A 14,064-nucleotide genomic window follows, 5' to 3' on the forward strand; every position below is an offset into this window, starting at 1 on the left:
GTGAAGGTCCTTGCCATGTCTGCGGCCATGAGACAGAGGTTCGACCGGTTTCTTTCTGCAGGAGAAGAACTGCATGACCAACCTTTTGGCCAAGCTCGAGGACAGGACTGGTGTGAACCGGAGAAGAGATCGCGCTCGGTGTCATTGGGCTGTTGGCTTTGCACCTGGTGTTCGGTTACGGAGCCTCGCTCCTCTGCAACTTGATAGGATTTGGCTCCCCAGCCTACGTCTCAATTAAAGCCATAGAGAGCCCCAACAAAGAAGATGATACCCAGTGGCTGACCTACTGGGTAGTGTATGGTGTGTTCAGCATTGCTGAATTCTTCTCTGACCTCTTCCTGTCATGGATCCCCTTCTACTACATGCTGAAGTGTGGCTTCCTGTTGTGATGCATGGCCCCAAGCCCTTCTAGCGGGGCCGAGCTGCTGTACAAGCACGTCATCTAACCTTTCTTCCTGAAGCATGAGTCCCAGGTGGACACTATGGTGAATGACTTGAAGGACAAAGCCAAAGAGACTGTAGATACGATCACTAAAGAAGCCAAGAAAGCAGCAGTGAATTTACTTGGTGAAGAAAAGAAGAGCACCTAAACTACTGACTGGATGAAACCTTTCTGCCCTCACTCTACCTTCCTATTAGCGCTTGGTGTTATATTAGGGACTGTGGTATAATCATTTTAATAATTTTGCCTTGGAAACATTTCTGATATATTAAAAAGAGGAATGTGTTGTATTAAAAAAAAAGATTTTATTTATTTATTTGACAGACAGAGCAAGAGAGAGAACACAAGCAGGGAGAGGGAGAGAGGGAGAAGCAGGCTTCCTGCTGAGCAGGGAGCCCGATGCGGGGCTCGATCCCAGGACCCTGGGATCATGACCTGAGCCGAAGGCAGACGCTTAACCACTGAGCCCCCAGGCGCCCAACCAGCAGGTGTTTTGGGAACAGCACTGCCCACTGTGCCCATTACAGGGCCTTGTGCCGTGAGAGACAGCCTCTTCTTCCTGTGCCAGATCTTTGGGTTTCTCCAGTAAACTCACCATTTTTGCAGCACTGATCGCACATGCCTAGTCATTGATACACATTCTTTCATTTATTCCCCCATAACCTTCCACAGATGAAGAGCTGAGGCTCAGAAAACTCAAGACAACTTACTCAAGGTCACAGGAATGGTAGCCACTAGAGGAGGGATGCCAATGGGCATCTAGCTCTGGGTACTGGGCCCTGTTGCCCCTCTGGACCTCAGTTTTCTGAGGTTAGAAAGGTCACTTACCCTCCCCGAGCCCCAGTTTTTCTATTTTTAAGAAAAAATGTCTCTGTTGCTTCTCTCCTCAGTCAAATACTTGATAGATGGAAGAAGTAATAGACGTAAAGTACTTTGAGAGCTTTTAAACAAACAACCCCGTTGTGAAAGTAAGCTATTATTAATACCAAATCTCACATGCTAAAAGATCTGCTTAATCCATCCTGCCCTAAGGAGCCAAAGAGGATATTTCCTCTCTCTGTTTAGTTTATCCTTTCTAGTCAAGTGCCAAGTCTGGTCCACGTTTCTTTCTCTCCTTAGAGAGCAGGCATATGGATCTCCCCTAAAGCTACCCAAGTCGAAATACCATGACTATCTCGAAGGATTCCCTTCCTCCTATTCATCTCTCCAGCCCCCTCCAAAGATAGGGACTAACCTCATCGTGTTTAACAAACAGCTCTCCAGAAAAAAAGTCCTATCTTGATTTGTAGCATTTGTCAATTTCCTTGGTGTAAATACTCCCATCATGCCTGATTGCAAACTATCATTATGACATCGCTCAGTGCAGAATTGTGAGATGGACAGTATCACACCGTTATAGTTTTCCACCATATGGGTACAACAGATATAAATAACCCCAAAAGATTATGGTAAAATCTAGTGACGGGGTGCCTGGCTGGCTCAGTCAGGTGGAGCAAGATCGAGTGACTCTTGATCTTGGGGTTGTGAGTTGGAGCTCCACGTTGAGTATAGAGATGACTGACTTAAAAATAAAAATCTTTTGGGCGCCTGGGTGGCTCAGTTGGTTAAGCGACTGCCTTCGGCTCAGGTCATGATCCTGGAGTCCCGGGATCGAGTCCCGCATCGGGCTCCCTGCTCGGCAGGGAGTCTGCTTCTCCCTCTGACCCTCCTCCCTCTCATGCTCTCTGTCTCTCATTCTCTCTCTCTCAAATAAATAAATAAAAAATCTTAAAAAAAAAATAAAATAAAAAAAAATAAAATAAAAATCTTTTTAAAAATCTAGTGAAATAAATACTAAGGTATGTGTTTTTATTTATTATTATTGTTTTTTAATTTATTTAATTGTAACTTTATATAATTTTAGTCTTTTATTTTTAATTTTTTTAAATGATTTTATTTATTTATTTGAGAGAGAGAGAGTGCACAAGTGCACACAAGCAGGGGCGGGAGGTGGGGAGGAAGGAGCAGAGGGAGTGGGAGAAGGAGAGAATCTCCAGCAGACTCTGCACTGAGTGTGGAACCCAACACAGGGCTCAGTCTCATGACCCTGAGATCATGACCTGAGCCATAACCAAGAGTCTCACGCTGGATGCTTAACTGACTGAACCACCCAGGTGCCCCAGTTTTAGTTTTTTCTTAAATAACTGTTTGACAAAACTCCTGAAAATGTAAAAATCAGTGCTCACAAGCCAGAATGAGTCAGCTCCAGACCACCCCCGTGTGACCCACAGGGCGCACAAAGACATGTCTGTAGCACAGAAGCCGAGCCGTGTTGAAGGAAGTGCCACGTGACCCTGTGATATATTTCTGTATTTCAGAAACAAGGATCTCACAGGAAATAGTATGCTGGATTGACAATGGCTATTTTAATCTCATAAATGGGAAGTCTTCATCTAGTCCTTTTCCCTTGCCGTGAGCAAGAACTCCTGAGTCTGTTCTCCCGGGATCCTGTACTGATCAGGGTCCTGTTGGGAAAGAGATAGCTCACTCGAACAGGGTTTGTTTGAGCAGAGTTTAATAAAGGCATATTTACAAAGCTGTGGGCAGGGTTCAGAGAAATCCACAAGGGATGGTGAATGGGGCGCAATTGGCACTCTAGGCCTGAAGGGTTAAAGAAGGAACATTCCCCAGAATCTGGAGAGAGCTATAGCAGAGGGTGACCCACAGGAGCCATGCCCTTTGATTAAGGAACATGGGCATTGTCAACCCGAGGCCCCGCAGGCAGGGAGCTGGGGGGAATAAAGACCCTGACCTCATGCTCTATCTTCAGGCTTCCAGTGACCTGCTGCATGATATAAATGCATTATCTTGTTCTCCTTTAAAAGCTTGAGGTGACGTCACTGTTTCTTGAGCATTGGCCATTGACTGAGCCCAACCAGAAGTCAGAGGACAAGGGAGACTGTTGAAGTAATTCATAAAGATCATCTCCCAGCACCAGCGCCAAGAGCAGGGGAAGGGATGTGGAAGGCCAGAGAGATCACCCAGCCCAGGTCCTCAGTGGCTCATTGCAGGAAGTCATTCCCAAACTAGCATCTTAGGCTAATGCTTCTGAAACTTTAACAGGCATACTAACCATCTAGGGAATATAATGCAATTTCTGACTCTGTAGGACTGGGTTGAATCCTAAGATGCTGCTGGCCTGTAGACCACCATTTGGTTAAGAGGGTCTTAGGCCATACCCACCCCACCCCAGGCCCTAGTGGGCTTGTCTAGTTAGGGGAAAACCGGAGATGTAAAACTCCCTCCCTACTTCCTACCCCCCTTCCTTCTCCCAAAATACCCTTCTGGTGCAACCCAGCTATCTAGCAGCAACCCAGAATTTGATTCTTTCTCCTCCTCCTGTTGCAAGGCCACACTAGAAAGATGTGGGTTTGCGGACCCCCTGAACTTGAAGGCAGATCTCTCCACTGGAGGAAATCTTTAGGGAATATTCCTAAGTCCTACAACCTTTCCTGTCTCCTTTTTCTCTCCTTGTTTTTACCCCTACAACAGGAGGAAGCAGCTGCAGGCTTAGCCCCAGTTGGTCCAGTTGCCTGGTATTAGAAAGGCTGGCCCTAGGGGTATCTCCATTAATTCCAGACATAATGCAGATAGGTGCACTAGCGGGTGTATATATACATATGTATGTGATGTAAGTGCACTGGGGTAGGCAAGGAATGGAAAGTTAGAAACTAGATCGAGATGGCTTAACACAATTCCTTCTCCTTGGGAACTTAGATAATCTTCTCAAAGAGGGACGATGTGGCAACAAAGGTAGTTAGACCTAGTGACTTTCAAGACATGCCCCATTACCTGCATGCATTCACTACTATTCCCACATAGGATCATTTCCATGCAAAGGTCTAGGAAAAAGGCCTAGTCAAGTGAGGATTTTCCAGAAATGGCCTGTTAGTAAGATCAGCCACAGATATCCTGATTCCACTAGTAAAAGGCTCCCCAAGAGACATGTCCAGCAGCCTGGGGAATAGTCCTGTTTGCTCTTTTCCCAAAAGAAAGCAGGAGAGGATGCGTCCCCAGATTCCCGGCGAGTAGGCATACCGGTTCATAACACTCACTATATCATTTATTTGGCGCTTGTCATAAAACACCCGACACCAAAGAGCAATTTACAGTTTACAAGGAACTCTTCAAATACATCACCTCCTTAAATGTTTACAATACACCTATGAGATAAGGCAAGGCAGGTTTATCACCATTTTACAAACAAGAAGTTGAGGTTCCAAGAAGTTAAATAATTTACCTAAGACCACCAGACTCTTGGGTAGTGGAGCCCAGAGGGGAATTCAGTTTTCCTGACTCCTACCTAATATAGCAGCTATAAAAGAAGTTCACCGCCTTCCTCGCAAACACTTTTTTGTCTAGTAGCTAACTGTTTGGCATTTTCTGACTTTGTTCCCTTACAGATATATTAAGTATGGACTCTGTCTCTCTTCCTTACCCATTTTTCTCCAACACCTACGACAATGCCTTATACATAGTATGTGCTTAATAAAATTCTGTCCAATGAGTGAATAAATGAAGTGGATCACAAGCTACCCAAAGGTAGGGCTCTAACTTTGAGTTCTTGGAATGCCTCACCATATTTACACAGCGGGAGAGTAAATACTATTGATAAGAAAAATGACCTAATATCCAGTGGGTGTGACTGACTCGCAGGAAGTCATCTGCCCTGGAAGGTAATATATTCTGAGGAAGAAAGTCCCTGCCATGGCTTCTAGAATTCTAAGCACCAACTCTCTCTTTCTCAGTATTTCTCATTACCTTCAACTTTGCCCCCCTGTCACCCTCAGGGCTAAGACCTCTGCTCTTGGAACAGACCATCCAGAAGCTCAGGCCTGTGTCTTTTTGATTTAGCAAAGAGGGACTATGGAGTCTTGTAACAATGGTCTGTATCTCCACGTGCTCCCACTGCCACCAGAAATAATAAAATGGTTTGTTTCTCTTGGCAGCCTCCACCTAACAGTTCCCCATGTGTGTGTTGCTTTCTTCAATTTTCCCCTCTACAAAATCTGGTCATGTTTAATAACAATAAATCAGAGGAGAGATTGCAGCCCGGAAGAGAAGTCTGGGGCGGCTGGGGTTTCCACATCTGGGGCCCATTCGGGTTGAAGCGATGACAATTCCTAATAAATGTTAATGGAGAACCTCCTCAGATTCATACACTTCAGCCATAATTTAGCCTGTCTCCATGCCAGATGACCTTTTGAACATCCAGAATACACCCATCATAGCACCAGCTACAGCCCTGGATTGCTTCCTGCATATGAAGTGGGGGAAAAAAAAAAAACAACACCAACACGGCTTCTCGTTATTGATTACATTTCTCCATTTTTCCTTCCCTGGACTTCTCTTCAAGGTTCACAAAACCTTGGGGCCCCCAGCCACGCAGGTGGTTAGAGGCCAGGAGTCAGGTTAAAGGATGTTCCCTTCTGCTCCTAAAGGAGGCTTCCTGAAGTCTGACAGCCGACTCGGTTTCCACAACAGACTGGGCTGGACATCCACATTCCTCCCCTTCCTTGTTTTTGTTGTTGTTTTGCTTCTGAGAGACCCTTTGCTGATCCCGCTGTTCTCTCCCTTTCGTCAGCCAGTCTCCCCGCTTCTGCCTCCTCTAATTTGGCAGTCTGTAAGGCTGGCTTCAGTCTCTGGCTTCTCTCTTCCTATAGCTGTCACCTCCGTGAGTCTACGTCCACGTGTGCTCGTCCAGTCCTGACCTCTCTCTCTCAAGATGCAGTCCTGAGACTGCAGGCCAGCTGTCCTGGGGGAGAGGTGTTTTCACCTGATACCCAGGCCACTGTTGAAAATTCTATCTGTCCAAATTAACTTATCATCTCACCAAAACATTTGGCCTCTTTGTCCAATGTCCGTGTCTCTGTTAAGAACATGGTTATTCTGTCAGCCCTACAGGTATCTGATCACGGCACTCCCTCTCTGCTGCCTTCTTTTCTCATCAGGGGGATAGGGTTATTGGAGGTTAAAAGGAGTGAGCCCAGAGGGGAGGTTAAAAGGAGTGAGCCCAGAGGGGAGGTTAAAAGGAGTGAGCCCAGAGGGGAATTCAGTTTTCCTGAATCTTGTTCAGGTTCACTCCGTGCACCTTCTCATTCTGGGACCCAGGCGGAAGTGACCTCACTCCTTTTAACTTCCACTGCCACCTCATGCTTCAGGCCTTTACCCCTCACTTTGAAATTGCCTCCTACCTGGTCTCTCTCTTCTAAACCACCCCTGAACATGGCTGTCAGGTACATCCTCTCAAGGTGCTATCTTTTTTTTTTTTTTTTAAGATTTATTTATTTATTTGTGTGAGAGAGAATGAGAGAGAGCACATGAGAGGGGGGAGGGTCAGAGGGAGAAGCAGACTCCCCGCCGAGCAGGGAGCCCGATGTGGGACTCGATCCAGGGACTCCGGGATCATGACCTGAGCTGAAGGCAGTCGCTTAACCAACTGAGCCACCCAGGCGCCCTCTCAAGGTGCTATCTTAATCATGTTCTCCTCAGCTCAAAATTCATCAGTGGCTCCCCATTGACTTATCATTATTGTTATTCAAATGATTGTTTTTCATAATTAGGTACCCCTTGAACTGTCTAAGATTGCATAATGTTGGAGCCAGATTTTTTTTTTTTTTTAAGTACACTCCACGCCCAACTTAGAGCCCAACCTGGGACTTGATCTCAAGACCTGAGCTGAAATCAAGAGTCAGACACTTAACTGACTGAGCCACCCAGGTGCCCCAGAGCCAGATTTTTAGACTGTAAATCCCAGGCTTTTTTCAATTTCTTCCTTACCTGTTTCAGGAATATGCTTTATTAGAATTCCTTTATTTATTCAACAAATATTTTTTAAAAGATTTTATTTATCATTTTTTTGACACAGAGAGACACAGTGAGAGAGGGAACACAAGCAGGGGGAGTGGGAGAGGGAGAAGCAGGCTCCCCGCCGAGCAGGGAGTCCAATGTGGGACTCGATCCCAGGACCCCGGGATCATGACCTGAGCCGAAGGCAGACGCTTAACGACTGAGCCACCCAGGCGCCCCTCAACAAATATTTTTTGAGCCACGTCTACATGCCAGAGTTTGCTGAGTACCAGAGGATAAAGTGGTAAACAGGATAAGCACTGTCCCACGTGGAAACGCTTTCTCGTGGGGAGGAAAACCAAAGAAAAAGAAAACAGGTAGATAAATAAATAATTGCAAACTCTGATAAGTGCCAAGAAAGAGCTGAGAGAGGATAAGGGAGTTCTATAATATTTTAAACAGGCTCCAAACTCTCATCTCTCCCATTCATTGCTACCTCTCTGGTTCCTGAAGGATATGGCCACTTTTTGGGAACCCTCCCTTTAATAACTCCAGTAAGGACAAGCGTAAGTGACACTTTGTAAAACAATGTCTTGAGTGCATCTCCAATTTCTTAGCGCAAATAGTTATTAAACAAAGCAAGCTACATTCCTTGGACATTTAGAATAAAGGATGTAATCTAATGACCTCCTTGTTTGGCCTGAAGACAGAATGGATGTTTACCTTAATGTATGAGGGATTCAAGTTAGACACAGTGAAAGACTGCGTGGGCAAAACTTTCAGTGGAAAAGGTGCCTGAGGGAGTATATCAGTCAACTTTAGTGAAATATATCAGTCAACTTTAGTAAAATAATGTTGTATAAGAAATGACCTAAAATCTCAAAAAGAAAAAAAATCTCAAAAAAAAATATTTATTTCTTGCTTATAGGTTTATGGGTTGGCTGCAGTGGCTTTGTTCTAGGTTGTGGATCTTGTTCAGGTTCACTCCGTGCACCTTCTCATTCTGGGACCCAGGCGGAAGTGACCAGAGCATGCTCTTCTCATGGCCAAGTGTAGAAACAGAAGAGACCAAGCCAAACCAAGCAAGTAGAGTGAAAACCTCTGCTTACACTCCATTGGCTAAAGCATGTCACTTGACTAAACGCATCATCAGGGGTGTGGCTACGTTTTCTCCCCACCTGGCGGTACAGAGAGCACACCCAATGTTTGCTGAATAATAATACCCTCCACCGCAGGGAAGTTACGGAGTTTTCCTTCACAAGTCGTCTTTACAAATAGAAGAGATTGTCGTTTATCTGGGTGCCTCTCGGTACCATATGACCTGAAGTATAGCAAAGGAGGACCAGAAGACATGATTTCTTAAAGATGCCTATTTGGTACAAGGCAATGTAATTCGTGTTTGATATCTGGTTGCCACTGCAGTCCCTTTTCCTTTTCCACCAGAGCTGTGCCATGGGGGTGATTTGCAGCCCAAGTCTTAATATCAGAGTCTCTATGTGATTGTATACAAGTGACAGTCACACAGCAAACATAAATACAGAAGAGGTTCTGATACCATCGGGGAACAGTATTCCTGCCGTCGGGCCAGCTTTGTCTGCTGACAGTGCAGTTAACTCTGGAATGAAATTGGAGAGCTAACTGATGGTCAGAGGGGACCGGGAAGACTTCCATTTGTAACTGAGACAGGCAGGGCTCAGCCAAAGGGGAAGCAGGAAGGGATTTTATTTACCATGGCTAGATAAATTCAGCTCATGAACATTTATACAGTCTATGAAATCACTTAATGGTTTAGCTTTTCAACTTATTCAAATGTAAAGAAAGACACAGGCATCATTGTGAACCCACATGCTCAGAAGTCTTTGACTCCAAATTTCCATATTCTGTATCCATTTCAACCATGATAATGTCCTTTCTCTCTCTTTTTACCCCAGGGTGCTTTTCCTACTTTTCCACTCTTGATATCTGCTATTAGGAATTTTTTAGGTACTGCTGGAAGAATAGCTCCCAGACTGGGGCACCGGGCTGGCTCAGTCAGTAAAGCATGCTACTCTTGATCTCAGGGTTGTGATTTTGAGCCCCACGCTGGGTGTAGAACTTAAATAAACTTAAAAAAAAAAAAAGAGAGAGAGAATAGTCCCCGGACCAACAGCAGCCCGCACCTGAGAACTTGTTAGAAACGCAAATTTGGGGCCCCTCCCCAAGACTTGCTGAATCAGAATCTCTGGTGATGCAGTGGAGAGAGGTTGTCCCAGGAAACTGTGTTTTAATAAGCTCTTTAGATGACACCTTAAGCACACACACCCTGAAGTTTGGGAACCAAGGTAGTTCTGACTCAGTACGTCTGGGTCGGAACCCACAACTTGTAATTCAAACAACATTCAAATAACACAGATGCTACTGTCTGTGGACCACACTTTGAGTAGCACGGATTTAGAATTCAACCACATGCGCATGAAATGATAGCCAACAGTGAAAGCCTTACTGGTCCTGGGTGGATAGGATGAAAGTTTTAGTGAAAGGAATGAGTCACTAATGGTGGGACTTCAGGTAAAAACCACCAGATTTTACAAACCCCAAAAGCAGGTTTGGGTCAGAGGACAGACCTGGAGCCTCTGAAGCTACATTGTGTGTGCTTAGCTTTCTTTGACCTATCGACCCTGGCTATGGATGATTAAAGAATGAGGGTTGTATGGGGGGAAAGCACAGGACTGGGAGTCAGGAGACCTGGGTTCTACTTCTTGCCTTATCACTAAGAATGTAGCCATGGCTGGGTCCCTTCTAAACCTAAGAAGATGAGAGCGACACAATCTCTACCATCCCTACTCTCCCCCCTGCCATCCTTTTTTATTACACAAGATTATGATTACCTTAGCCACGATTTTCTCTCCAGCTGAGTAAGGCAGTCTCAAAAATAGGGAACCCCGAGGTGCAGAATTGAGGGTCCACTGAATTAAATACTTGGCCCTGAGTCACACTGAGAATCATGAGTGGAGTTAGGACTGACTCTAACCGTTTCCCCATGCCCTCCTTAGTGTAATGCTTGTTGAACATCCAGGCTCTGAGGGACGCTCTCAGGGTTGGGATCCCAGCCTCCCACTTGTGAATGGGTGTGACTTTGGGCAAGTTACTCTCTAGGAACTGTGGTTTTCTATTCTTTGGAATGGGAATGACAATAATACCTACCTCATAGGGTTGTTGTGATGTTTAAAGGAGTTAATACATACCAAGCGCTGAGAACAGTGTCTAACACGAGAAAAGCATTCGATAAATGTCAGGGGCTACAACGAGGAGGAGGAAGAGGGGGGAGGGGGAGGAGGAGGAGGAGGGCGGTGCCCAGTTTATTCCGGATCCCCAGCGGTCGAATTCTCGAGATCAGATTGCAGGTCTTCCTCTCTCCTGTAGGTGGCGCCTCCCTCATTGAGCGCCCTACCTGAGTTCTGGAGCGCTTGAGGAAGTTGAAATTTCTTTACATTTCTGCTCTGTGTAGGATTACTAGTGTGGGCTCTCCTGCAGTCCCCTAAACCCTACGCCCAGGACAGCCCGGTTTGGGGATCCCGACTGCCTTCCTGGAATGGTTCCGCCTCACCCCACCCCCATCAGAATCCACACACTGTGGCCTGCAGCCTCCCCTGCGGATGCGACCCTGTAGGACTTGTGGGAGGATTTAACCGCCAGCACCTGAGCTAGGGAGTTCGGTGGGAGTTTCTTTCCTGCTCGGTTAAAATGACAAATTGGTACATGAGCGCTTAATGAAAGATGCTGGAAACGTCCGTGAAGATCAGAAAAATCGCCTCTCCGAGCTGACAGCCAGGCCATCTGCATTCCCGCATTCCTATTAATTCCTTAACAATAAACGACAGGAGCGCCTAGAGGGTTAACAGCTTAATTTAATCTCTGAGATTCCTTCCTGGAGCATTGAGCATTAGAAAGGCATTTACAAAACGTTATCTGCACACCTGATTTTTCCCCACTTGATGTGTCTTCTGGACCGGTCACACCCCTTCCTGACACGTGCGGCACCGAGGCTCTGCCCCTCCCGCCATTGATAGAATGCTCCACTGGGCATTCGTGGCTCCTTGAACCACATGATTAGGCTCCAGGTGCCCCAAGATTTGGCTTCGTAGCAGTCACCTCAAATGCTGGTGTACATGATTTCCCCAGGGCCTTTTAGGGACTGTAAAGTCCCTAAATAGAGCTAGAAAGGTGTTCCTCCTGTTTTGAGTAAATTTCCTTCCTGGTGGGAAGCAATGCAAAAATAGGAAGAGGTGTGGGGTAGCAGTAACTGGCTTGGAGAGCTGTCAGGTCCGGCTCCCAGAGTCTCTGGCAGATCATCAGCTATTTATTGAAGATACCAATCCTCTCATTTTACGGAGAAGGAAACTGAGACCCGGAAATATGTAGTAGTTTGTTTAGGGTCATACATCCAGGTAATGTCAAAACCTCAAAATAGGATTCAAGGCTCCTTATTCAAGGACAAGTATTCATTCCACTACAGGGTTGGCAAAGAGATTTTATCTTATGCAGTAAATCCCATCACTGGTTGATAGGGGCTGCCCGGGGCCCGGGGGCTTCTCAGGCTGTGTCCAAGCTTAGGAGGGAGGGCCTCAGTGACAATTTGGAAATGTCTTCTAGGAACAGAGAGGGGCAAAGGTGCCAGCTAGGTAATTGCCCACCCTGCACTTTTCAGGTTGTTTCCTTTGGGTTAAGGCATTTAAAGGCTTCCATTAAAATGGAAATGTTATCTGGGAGGAGTAATGCATTAAGCCATTATCTGTCATTAACACCTTGGCTAGAATTCAGTTAAGATTAGTTTGTTTGTTGCTCAGCAGATCCCTGAGAGAATGAGAGGTTTGACCAGGATCGGGGCCCAGGAAAGGATGAAGGGCCTCGCACTGGTGGATGCAATATTTAGGGGATCAGTGCAGATGGGAGATGGAAAGAAGACACTGGACATCTAGTAGGAGGGACACTGAAGGGCCGATGTAAGGGGAAAAGGTGATCCTGAAGACATTTTTGTATGATTCTCTTTTGGCTTACCTTTGCCTAGTATGGTTTCTAGCAGTCACACTGCTTGAGCCTCAGTTTTCCCAACTGTTAAATAAAGAATTGGACTAGATCAGAGGTTCTCCGGTCTCTACATATTAGAATTACCTGGGGTTATTTTTTCTTTTTAAATACCAAATATTTGGGCCCTACACCAGGCCAATTAAATCAGAATGTCCAGGAATGAGACCTGCTTCCCCTGAGCCCCAACAGCTCTCTATAGAATATCCTTCTATCAGACATTATACCATCTGGTCTCGCCCACACACTAACACATTTTATGTACTTACAATTCTAGTTTCTGTATCATTTTGTGTTTTGAATATATCAAAATGCTTTCAGAAGCAGGTAACAAGAATACTTAACACAAAGCCTCCACAGCAGTTTTCACTGTCTCACAAAATAAGAAGTGTAGAGGTCCTATTTTGGTTCCTCAGCTGAAAAATACTACAACTGACCACGCTTCTTTCATCCTTTTGTTTCTTTACTCTCCGTGTTGGCTCTTGGTCTTGCTGTTGTATGGTCACCATAGTTGAAAAAAAACATGCCTTTGCACAACTATGTTCATAGACATCTAGGAAAGGGCAGGAGCCTCATGCATGCTCATCCTTTCAACTAGAAGAAAAATGTCCCCAGACATCTCCCAGTGTAGTCTTCCTCTTATTTTTATTGGCCAGAACTGGGTATGGCCATCTTCACTTTCATGGGAATCTGGGAAAGCAAGAATCTGGTATTTTCAGTCTCTATCATGAGATGCAGTTTGGCCAGAAATAAAGAATGGTGAGAATGAGGTAAGGTACTTATAGAATCTGCCCAGCTGCAGTAAGTATATTTGATAAGACTTAGGATACAATTAAATATCTATAACAACAGTTAAGGACTTAAATGTAACTGCTGCTTTATATACTACTTCCTTAAGCAGCTAAAGCCATTTTATTCGTATCTCCGGTGCTAGCTCCTGAGACCACATCCTCTTACCTAGTCAGGAAGTATAAAAGATGATCAAGGCCATTTAGATGTGTTTTGTTAACTTGTGATGTGACTTTAAATGTCTTCCTGAAGAGCAGATTCCTGTCATCTGGGATCTGATTCCCCTACCCCATCTTGCAAATGACCTCATGGCATTTAGACGTTCATTATCCTTGGACAAGGGAGACCTCCCACGTTATGGCATCTGCACCTTCAACTCCAGATCCCATACCACTGGTATTTGTCTGTCCTTGACATCTGCAGAGCTCTCTAGTGGTCTTGTCTTTCCAACAGACAAACCCAGTTCTGCTGCAGGGAGTGTGGGGGGAAAAAAAAAGCATATGCACACAGTGAATAAAGCTGAATATTTATGAAACAAACTAAATGTGTATGTATTGAAGGGGTGCCACACAAAGGGACCATCAGCTGGGTTCATCAGGTCAGGGCTGGCTCCTGGCAAAATTTGACATTTTGAAAATGGTCTCTGATGAGTGGGGTAATGCTCTAAACATATAAAGAGTTCTTAAAAATCTATAAGAAAAGAAAGGACAAATACCCCCCAAAGGAAATAGGTAAGGAATAGAACTAGTCATTTACAAAAAGAAGTAATGAGAGGCCAATAGATACATTTTTAAAAGTTCATCTTTACCAATAATCAAATAAATATAAATAAAAACAAGATACCAATTCTGTCAACTTGACAAAGGCTTAGGAAGGTTTTAAAACCTATCATACCTAATGTGCTGGATAAGATCACTGAGCACTCGGTACCCATTCCCACT

At 45.1% G+C, this 14,064-nt stretch overlaps 1 pseudogene; it reads left to right on the plus strand.

Moving 5' to 3' along the window:
- On the plus strand, positions 1-592 carry LOC118025056 (annotated as a pseudogene).
- Positions 593-14,064: the final 13,472 nt, after the last annotated feature.

This window comes from Mirounga leonina, unplaced genomic scaffold (genome assembly GCF_011800145.1).
Source record: "Mirounga leonina isolate KUSES-001 unplaced genomic scaffold, KU_Mleo_1.0 Mir_200, whole genome shotgun sequence".
Lineage (NCBI taxonomy): Eukaryota > Metazoa > Chordata > Mammalia > Carnivora > Phocidae > Mirounga > Mirounga leonina.